This window comes from Myotis brandtii, unplaced genomic scaffold (genome assembly GCF_000412655.1).
Source record: "Myotis brandtii unplaced genomic scaffold, ASM41265v1 scaffold953, whole genome shotgun sequence".
In the NCBI taxonomy this organism is placed as follows: Eukaryota; Metazoa; Chordata; class Mammalia; order Chiroptera; family Vespertilionidae; genus Myotis; species Myotis brandtii.
The window spans coordinates 1,385,854-1,396,935 of record NW_005371933.1 but is presented as its reverse complement, the minus strand read 5'-3'; positions in this window follow the sequence as shown (position 1 = coordinate 1,396,935).

Genomic DNA, 11,082 nt, shown 5'->3' with positions numbered 1-11,082 from the left:
GTACAAACTCCCATTTACAGAAACTGAATAGAAATGGCCCAATAATGCCAACACAACAACAATAATAATGTTTAAGCACTTCTGTACAGACCACACACACATTAAGGGGCAATATGGAAACTAGGCTAGATAACCATAGTGGAACCTGGACCAGTGAAGAAAGGCGGGAGAGAAAGATGTGGAGTAAAGAACCAATTTCTCTAATTCTTTCTTCCTCTTTCAGAATATCCTGTCTTCTTCATCCCAGTTCTGCCAGACCCGTCCAGTTGGGAGGCATGCCCGCATAGTGTCAGTCACTACATCCCCTACCAGAGGCCCTGGGCATTTTTCTTCTTCAAAAGTCCTCATTAGGAAGTTAATCAGCACCAGCAGCCTGTCCCTGTCCTTTTGAGAAGGAACCCATGCATGGTCAGGGGACCAGCGTGAGGTCAGACAGCCCAGCAGTCTCACGGAAGGAGCTAAAATCTAGAGCTTCCTGTCCTGAAGGAGTCACGCCCCACCCCAGGCACAAGCCCTCCTCATGGAGAAGTGGACCAGAAGTGGCCTTCCAGTCCAGCTGGCCGGTGCCAGGATTTCCTCTAGCCTGCCTTCAGAGGGTCTCTGGGGTTAGTAGCACACACTCCGCTCCTGGAATCAGCTGAGGTGATCATTATCCCACAAAAAGATGAAACTGGAAAGGACTAAAAGGCATTCGGAACAATGAAGGCAAAAAGGGCAGCCAGTCTACACAGGGTGTGAAGTGAGCGTAGCTGATATGGAGTCAGTTTAGTTTACTGGTTAGTCTCCTGGGTGCAAGAGTCAGAGACCCGTGTTCTAATCCCAGCTCTGCCATCAGTTGCTGACTTTTGCCAAGCTGCTGAGTCCTTCTGTCCTCCAGTGTCCCCAGGTTGGAGTTGGTCAGACAGACCTCAGGTGCTATTCTAGAATTTTCTGCTTCTTACTTGTGTAACTTACATGTTATCTAGCCTCTCTGAGCCTCAGTGCCATCACCTGAAAACAAATGGCATTAAGAATATGGTCTTGCAGAACACTTGTCAAAATTCAGAGACAATGGATTCAAAGCCATCTGATAGAAAAAGTGATCAATAAATAGGGTGTTCCCCAAAAAATGTCTACATACTTTGAATGACTATACAGTTTATTTTAAAAATTTAAAAGAACCTAAACAAATGAAAAAATTTTTTTTTGGTCAATGCCTGTTTTCAAACTGATGACCATTCTGGTCCAGGCATTGTTGATAACGCAAAGCAATGGAATCACAAACATCAAGAATCATTTTGTCTAGTATTTGTGGGCCCTCAATTCATCAAGTGTTGCTGGTTTTGTACCATAAACTTTATCTTTTGTGTATCCCCATGAAAAAGTCTAGTGGATAAATTTTCTTTATTCAAAGTTTAGTCTGGCTTCACCCATTATTTCAAATCAGTTAAACCTGAAAAGGAGTGAAAATTAAGTGAGTTATTAGCTGTTAAAGTGTGTATACATTTGGTGCCCCCCCAAAAATGTATACACACTTTGAATAATGACAAAGACAATGTTTGCACTGCTACTGTGTTTTCAAACTTCCAGTAGCATTTTAGGATGAATCTCCTTTGTTCAAAGCTTAGTCTGGCTGAAAAGAAACATCAGTGGAGCTATCAGCTGTTAATGTGTGCATACATGTTTTGGGGACACCTTGTATTAGTCATCCATCACTGATGCTCATGACCAGGTGATGATGGTTAAGCTCTCACCTTGAGGGCAAGGCGCATATCTTTGGCTCCTTTGTATCACCACCACTTACTGGCATAAATGAATGTATTGAAAATACTGAACACTATGCTTGTGCAATGAATATTTTAAAGTGAGCATCTCCTTCCACTTGATTGGCAGCCCTACAAAAGAGAATACGAAGTGATGGGCTCTGGAAATAGAGCACCAACTCCACCCCTCAATGGATACGTATGTCATGTTGGCAACTCTGGTGGGCATGTGACTTTTGTTTGGTTGCCTACATCTGAACCACTTTCTATCTTTGGGGGATTTCCCCCTTAATGAGGAACTAAAATAGCCTCTCCCAGAGGAGCTGAAAATGCTAGCTACTTCCTTTCCCAGCCTCCCTTGCAGCTAGAGCCCAGATTTATGTTTTCCCAATCAGATCCCTATGCCAGATTTTACCTAGAAGCTGATGGGACAAGAGAGGACCAAGAGCAGTGGGAGTAATGGCAGGTGAAAGCTTGAATTCATGGCCCAAAAGCAACATGGTGCTGGCATCAATAGCAGAGGCAGCCTAGCTGAGTCCCTGCACAGAGAAGGCAGTGCTGCAATACTGGCCTCTTTTCTCTGTAAGAGACCAGGTCTACGGTGTAAGGTTAGGCACTACCTCTGCAAGCTTAGCCCTGGTTTGCTGTGAGCTTCCCAAATCCCTTTAATATCCTGTTTTGGCTTTCTCAGCCAAAGTCATCTTCTGTAGCTTGCCACCCAGACTTTGATCCAGCAAGATACTTAAAGTCTCCGCAGGTCAGTTTCCTCATCTTTAGAATGAGGTTAATTCTTCAGGAGTAAAAAGAGAAAATGTATGTCAGGTGTCTGGCATCAGAGTCCTCAATAAGTATTCTTTCCCTCAAACATAAGTCTAGCAGCAGTCATAGCCCCAAGTTACTGTGTTACTTAGATTCTTTTTTGACGTTTGAGTATTTATGTGCCTCGAATCCACACAATTCTGAAGAGATCCCGCAGTATTGGCTGATTCTTCAGCTAGAGCAAGATCAGAAGGCCAGGGGTAAACCATACCCCAGGTCTACATGCAGAATCCTCAGCGCCATCAAGAGTGAGCTGTATGAGCTGAGTCCAGTATGGGGACCAGCTCTGGGCCACATTTCCAAGAAATCATGACTCATATCTCGAAATTTCCCCAAGTCCTCCAAGTGAAATAGAATAAGTATTGTATGAATAAATACTCTTTTAACGCTTTCAAAAATATAATTTCTACCATTTTCAAAATTTGCTAAATCTGGAGTAAGAAACAGCTGCAGAATTGTTACCTCTTGACTGACATCTGCTTTGCTCAGACTGGTGGGGTTTGGCCCCTTTGTTAAGACCCCTGCACTTCAAGGATATTCCCATTAGGTGGTGATAAAGAGCCACAGGTTCTGCCTATGAGGTCTTGACAGAAATTCTAGACAGCTTATATACTAACTGCGTTAGACCCACCTTGTGGATTTGTAAATGACTTCAATATCTGTTAAGCACAAGAAAGGGAAAACCATTCAAACTGGCTTAAGCAAAGAGGGGTAATTCATTGGAAGGATAGCAGGTATCTCACAGAACCCAAGGACAGTAAAGACAGCCAGATCTCAAACAAACAAACAAACAAATAAACAAACAAATCCCTCCCTCCATTTCCCTGGGACCATATGAAGCCTTGTGTCTAAGAACTCTCAACCACATGCCTCTGTCTTTCCCCCCTGGATGGCCACATGGGACTGTGCCCTTGTTTCCCCTCGCCTGCCCTCCTAGCCTAAAATAGCTGCCTCTCAATCTCTATGGCCTTAGTGTCTTTCTTTTCCTTTATAGTCCTTAGCGCTGCCTGCACATATAGTATATGTTCATTTTCTGTCTCTCCTCGCCCCTACGAGGAAAGGGGCTCTGTTTAAATCACCGTTGCTTCGTCTGTGCCCAGAAGAGGACATGATGCATAGAAGGTGCTCCATGAATAGTTTTGAATGAGTGGAGAATGAATGAATTCTCCTTCTTGCTCCGATCTTGTTCTCTGCTTCTGAGAGCTCATGGAAGAAAATGGCTGCCTAGAACCAGGTCTCTGTGACACCCCCTCCCCTAGCCCCATTCAAACTCCTAATTATTGACTAATTTAGTTTATTAGTGAAATTTTTGAAGAGAGAACATATTCTGATTGACTCAGTCCAGCCTACAGGCAAGTTCCTTCCGAGTCTATCATGTGTCCAAAGACCTTTGGCTGCAGATTGGGGCCCAAAGTACAGAAAGGTAGCCAGGACTGTGGGACGAAAGCACGTGCACCCCTAAGCCAAACACAATTATGTGCTCAGTGTTTGTTTTGTTTAATTTCATGTGTGTATATGTGAAATCAAAAAACATCAAGTTCCCAGTGGGGAACTTGGACAATCACTGATTTTTTTTAAAAAAAAATTATTGCATACATGCACACACAATTAAATAAAAAAATACATAAAACATATATGTCTGTGTCTTCCTTTATGAATTCCCTACTGTTCTGTAAAGGCTCTTCTAAGTGAAACTTCTCAGGAGCCCCGATCAGAAGGCGAGCCTTCACACGGAACCGAACCCTAACTCAGCAGTTCAGCATCTCCCTTGATAGATCCTTCAAGCTGTGGTTTTCTCCTTTCCTAAGAAAACCTTCATTTATTTTTCTGCTGATCTTGCACTTGGTTATGAACTGAACTATTGTCATTGATAACAATCCCCTCCCTTCCCCCGCCACACACACACCAGTTCTCTCAGTGTATTTTCCCAGTTATCTTTAAAATGGGACCTGACCTCTACTCTGCTGTGTTTTTATTTTTACCTGACCTTCCCAAACAAGAAAATCATCCCAACCAGTTTCCTCCGCTCTGTAGCTGGAGTTGGGTGCAACCACTGCAGTATTTATTAATTAACAGACTCTTGGTACAGTTGCCCTGGCAATGCTCACCAAAGCATCGGAACCTTCCAGCAGAACAGCACATACGGCAGTCAATTAACTGTTTTCCTCACACATGTAAGCCAAGGGCACAGAGCACCTGGTGCAGACAGAGGCACCCAGGGGGGGTGCTCAGTAAACACTTGCTGACTAGCTGACAACACCTAGGCAATGAGGAGGATGCTTAGTCTGCCGACTTGAACATCTGAAGGCATTTAGAGCTGGTGGCAGAGACACCGTCCCAGGGGAGTAGCAGCCAGTGTGATTTAAAGAGCATCAGCACGGTGCTAACACCTTAGAAATGATCTAGAAGAGCAGGGAAGGGACTACATGCCTTTTACTGGGACAGGCTACTATGGGAAGAGGGAAACACTAGACCAATTCTTTGTCTGCCTGTCATTTCCATTATCATCTCCCAAAGCAACACAGCAGACTCCACTCCAGACCTCAGTCTCAGGGGCTCCACTGTAGCCGGCCATTAGCCCAACCGAAGCGAGGTCAGATGAGTGCTGAGGAACATCTCCCTCACTCAAGTGTAACAGAGAATGCCAATTGTATAAACACAAGAACTAGCTTTTGGCTTCCAGACAAGCATGATATTTCCAGCTTGTTTCTGCTGAGGCTGTGTTCATGGCTCCCGTCTTTAGGAAAGCTGAATCCTACCAGGCACATCTCAAATTGAGATAGAAACCATTTGTTCCATTCTATACTCAATCACTGATGGCTTCCCACATTTCTCTTGAATATAAAGAATGGAGAGAGACCCACTTAAGCTAGTGCTTAAACGACGGTTTATTGATAAAATAGAGAACTCACAGTCACCTGTGCCATCCAGGCCTCTTAGGAAGAGGATCTAAGTGATTGGAAGGTGCAGGGACCAAGCAGCTATTCTCTGTGCTGCTCTCTGACACAAAACGTCTCGCATCTCTGCCTTCCCCTCTCTGCACACTTGCCTCCTCACTCATGGCTTCTGCTCCCGTATTTCCAGTTTTGGCTTGCACTGGAGTGACTCTGGCCCCATCTCTATGCGCTTTGGGCTCGGTTCTGACAAATAACTCAGTCCCTCTCTATTCTACTTCCAAATTTCAAGAGAGGGGTCTAATTGACTCAGCTCTGCTCAGAAAACCGCTCTAGAAAAACAATTGTATGAGAAGTTAAGGGGGGGAGCAGGTTGCATGCTACTGTCATGGCTGCCTTTGCCAAGCTGGGCTAGGAGCAATTGCCTGAGAGGGAAATTTTGGGTGGGGGCAGGAACCCCAAGCTATGTGGCTGCAGCTTCCATGATCAAAATCTCCTGAGTCTTTTTATTTTCCATAGTTTCTGTGCCCCATTGCCCTTCATTCCACACATCTTGTTCTTCTACATTTTTTTCATGTTTTATAAGCAACCTTTTCCTGACCATGGCCTTTACTTTCCCATCACCTACCCTTAGCTATATCTACTCTTGAATGATAATCCTAGGTTCAATTTTGGATGGAGGGTATTTGATGGTATATGATCTCAATCCAGAGATTCCACATCTTCCATCCCCACTCTCATCCAACCACACTCCACTTATCTAATCACAGCAGTCACCTCCATGCTCAACGGAAAGCATTTATCTCCAAAACTCACATTGTCATAGTACTCTTCGGTTATCTGTTGAACCAAAGTCTGTTCTATAACTCATTTAGTCAGCAAAATCTGCTGTCTTAGAGAATTTGATGTAGTCATCTCATGATCAATCAGCATAGTCCTTCAGTTCAAGTTAAGCCAGAAGCAAGTTTTCACAAATTTTTCAATTTTGACTTATTTTCCAGAGGCCAAATGCTTCATTCTGATTCCTAGGACTTAATGAAACCAGGTGCTTTCTGGGTGAGTTCAAAACAACAGTTCCCATTGGAGGTAAAATCTGCATATTCCTCATTCATGTATTTACTTCTTTTATTCACCAAATGTATACTGGTATGTGCCAAGTCCTACCCTCTAAGACCAAGGAGACACAAGTAAACAAAACAGACAAGTCTGTTTTTGCTCTCATGGAGACAAACATTAATAAATTATCTGATATGTAATTAAGATGAGGACAATGAGGGAAAGGAACACAGTTTGAGACTATCATATAACAGAGGAAATTTATTTAGACTGAGGGCTCAACTGGAGATTTTCTTAAAGAAGGGAGAATTGTACTCCATGTTGAAAGCAAAGTTACCTAGACCAATGGGCAAAGATGAAAAGAGAACTCCTGGCAGAGGGGTCTGCATGTGCAAAGGCCCAGTGGCCAGAGGCAGCATGTTGCATTTCAGGAACTGCAAGAAGATCAAATGAGAGAAAAATAATACAAGAGGAGATTGGAGAGGCAGGGGGACAGCCAGCCTCATAGAGCTTTGGAGGTCATGTTCAAAACTTTGGGTTTTATCCCAGTAGCACAGAGAAGCAGAGCCAGGAGCTGATTCTAAATGACAGGGTTAGTGAATAAGGGCTGCAGAGGGATGATTTATTGCACCCTTGTGTTCAAAGGTCTCCATAAGCTACAAAAATGAGAGCAATTTGGAAAGGTCCAGAATGGGTGGACAGACCAAAGAAGAAGCTAACAAAGTAAATACAAGCAAGATGATGGGTCTGGGACTGGGCCAACATGTCAGATGAGAGAAGGGGTGAATTTGAGAGATAGTGGGGAAACCATTAAGAGCATGCAATCTGCTGAGAGAGCTAATGCTCACACATAAAAAAACCATGGAGTTCACCTGGTTTCAATGACATAGAAAAATGCTTGACGAGGAGGATAGTGATGGCTCTAACTGGGAAAGGTGTCATATGGTTCTGAACTGGATCTATTGAAGGATGGTTAGATTTGGACATGCTAAAATGGGGGAGACTGGGGACTCCAGACAACCCCTAGGAATATGTCTCAAGGTTCAGGTGATAGGTTTTTGTGCTGGTGTACTCTATACACAGTCTTCTAATTGTCCAGTGAGGAGTAAAACTTGAAAAAATTAGCCAGGTAATACTGAAAGTGCACAAAAGCAATCATTTAACATTGGCCAATGTGCAGTGGGTGTCTCCGCTGTGACAGGTATTGTGATTACACACAAGTTGACACCACTCAGGTTCTGCCCTTAAGATGCCACACCAAGCAGCTCACCATCTTCACAGCCCGTGGAGCAGTCTCTAAAAGCAGAGTCTGAAGGCCGTCTGCATCAATGTCACCTGGGCAGCTGGCTCGAAGTGCGGATTCCCAGGCTTCCTCCAAGACTAACCGAGTCTGACACTCTATACTGAGACCCCAGAATCCTTCTTTAAAGCAGACTCACCAGCGGGTGTGTAGGCATCTCTAGCATAAAAATGAAGTCAGGAGGCAGAGGGTGGAAGGAGTATTTTTTGAGTGACTGTGTTCCATATGTGACAAGCATTTTACACATTAATTCATTTTAATCCTCTCAAGGACACTACCATGTTTACGTTATTATCTCCATTTGACAGATAAGGAAACTGAGATGCAGAGAGGTTAAGGGATTTATCCAATGATACCACTCACCTTATAAAATGGAGGCTCCAAAGGTGACATCATCTCTTTCCCAAAACAAAATTTTTAAGTTCAGTCTAACAGTCAAAAAATGGAGGCAGGCCCAGTGGGAATGGCTCAGTGGTTGTGGGTTCGACCTATGAACCAGGTAATCACGGTTCAATTCCCCATCAGGACACATGCCTGGGTTTCGGGCTCAATTCCCAGTGGGGGATGTGCAGGAGGCAGCCAATCAATGATTCTCTCTCATCATTGATGTTTCTATCTCTCTCTCTCTCTCCCTCTCCCCTCCTCTCTGAAATCAATACAAAATTTAAAAAAATTAAAAATGGAAGCAGACCACTACCTTTTAGCTCACCAACAGAATGACACGTTTTTTTATGAAAACACCCATGAAGTTCTATTGTGATTTTCCCAACAGAAACAAGCAGATGGAGTTCCTGTGGGATCTCTAGGACAGGGGAGCAGTCAGGGAAAGATGGAATAGAAGGAAGCGGGGGGACCAGGAAAGAAGAAAATCCACTTGTAGTTTGGTCAACTGAGCTGGTTGGGACTGAAAATCACCAAAGAGCTACCTGGGACATTCTCAGGCTGTCACTCGCCAAGTCTTGATTTGCAGATAAAACTGCCTCCGTAGCACTAAGACTCAACGGCAATTCAGTGGGCCAGAAGTACAGACCCTGCAAAGCCACTTCTCACAGGGAGAAACAGCCAGCCAAGACATCAACACTGTGTCTTCCTTCCCCCTCCACTGCCATTTCACCATAACCTCCTGGTCAGGCACACCCTGCTTCTTCCTGGATTGCAGACCATACCCAGCTAAGCAGACACAAAGCCAGAGAACCGAATCTGCAAGTAAGCCACGGGGAGTTAATGAGGAGAGCGTTGCCAGGTAGGATGAGCAGGCACTGAGACCACAGCAGATGAGAGCGAGGTTTAATTCCGTCGTGCAGGGCAAGATTGGCAAGCACGGCCCAACTGGAGCAGATTATTGCAGCAGAGGTGAAATATTTCATAGGATATTTTCAGAGGGAGATGCATGCAGAGGAAATGGTTCCAAATATTTTTTTTTAATATCTTTGCCATAGCAAGCTAGGTAAGGAGCATGTGGGTAATTGATGCATATGCATAAGAGCATAATTAAGAACTATAAGACCTGGAAGATTTTCAAGCTCTATGGCAATTATAACCCGTAAAAAATACCCTTCCTTGGGAGGCAGGGCTATTATTCAAGCATCTCTCCTCATTATGGTAGCTGGAAGTTACAAAGCACCGCACAGAAATGGAATAAGCAAGGGGTGAGCTGTCATAAACTAATGATTCCTGGCCTTGTGTTTTTCCAAGAGTCTTCCCACACATGATCTTATTTGAGCCCTACAAGTATTCGTTTCCTATTGCTGCTGTAACAAATTACTACAAATTCAGAGGCTTAAGATAGCGCAATGTTTTCTCTTACAGTTCTGGAAGTCAGAAGTCCAGTATGAGTCTTGGAGGACTAAGTCAAGCCGTCAGCAAGGGTGGTTCCTTCTGAAGGCTCCAGGGGAGAATCTGTTTCTTGTCTCTTCTAACTTGCAGCCCTGGGCCTGTGGCCCCTTCCTTCATCTTCAAGGCCAGTCACATAACATCTTCAAGTCACTCTCTACTTCTGTTATCACATTGCCTCCTGTCCCTTTGATCTCTTTCCTTCCTCTTATAAGGACACCTGTGATTACATCTGGCCCATCTGGATAATCCAGGATAATTTTCCCATCTCAAGATACTCAATTCAATCATATCTGCAAAGTCCCTTTTGCCATTTAAGGTAATCTATTCAAAGGTTCTAGAGATTAGCACATGAAAATCTTTGGGGGACATTGCTCAGCCAACCACACTATAGAAACCCTATGAAGTAGATACGTAAATCCCATTTTGTAGATGAAGAAACTGAGATTCAAAGGAATCTTGAACTGATTTTCTTGACTTTGTTGGGTAATTTCATTCATGTGTCCCACCAGTATTTATTGCATGTCCTCCGTGGGGCAGACACTACTGCATACACAAGTCTACCTTAAGAAGCTTACATGTTAGTGATGAAAATAAACAATTATCTAAAGATTTACATAGATATAAATATATCTGTGTTATAAAGGAAAGGAATAGGGTAGTAGGAAAGAAAAATAACAGGAGTCATTATTTAGACTTGCAGGGAGTGAGGTCAGGGGGAACCTCTCTGAGAAAGTGGTATTCATGCCAAGACCTGAAGATGAATGGGAGTAGGGAGTAGATAGTCAAAAGGAGAAGGAAAAGCATTTGATGCTGAGGGAACAGAGAGTGAAAATACCCCGGAGTAGGGAAGAATCTGTAACTTTAAGACCAGTGTGGCTGGAGCCCCATGAGTAGATGTCACCTCCGCCTGGAAGTCTTTCCTAATCTTGGATTATGGACCTTCCTTGGACTTGCATAGTCCCTTACACTTACACCTTATCAGAACACCATGCTGAGTTCAATTCCCTGAGTATTTGGGTCTTTTTAACTAGACCGTGATTCATGCAGAATAAGACGGGGTCTATTCATCTCTGAATACCTAGCCTTGCACAGTTTTTGGCATGAAGTAGGTGCTCAATAAAAACTCATGGAATAAATGTTTGAATGAGTGAAATACAAATTGCTCCTTCTGTAAAAGTCCCTGCACTCATGTGATCAGCCCACAAAGTTACTGATGTTATATGTACTGTGCAGAGAAAGTATTGCTCCTTTATTTTCCGTAGCTGATCTGATCTTCCTCACAAGCCTCCCCTTCCCTTCTCAGTCCTGCCCTCCACCCACTAGAGATAGTGAGGGGGAAATACTATATGTAGTTCACCCAATTTGAATTTTAGTTTTATCTGTTAGCAGCCTCTTTGTAGAGTTCATACTCTTTGGGTCAGTCAGTCTTTCAAAT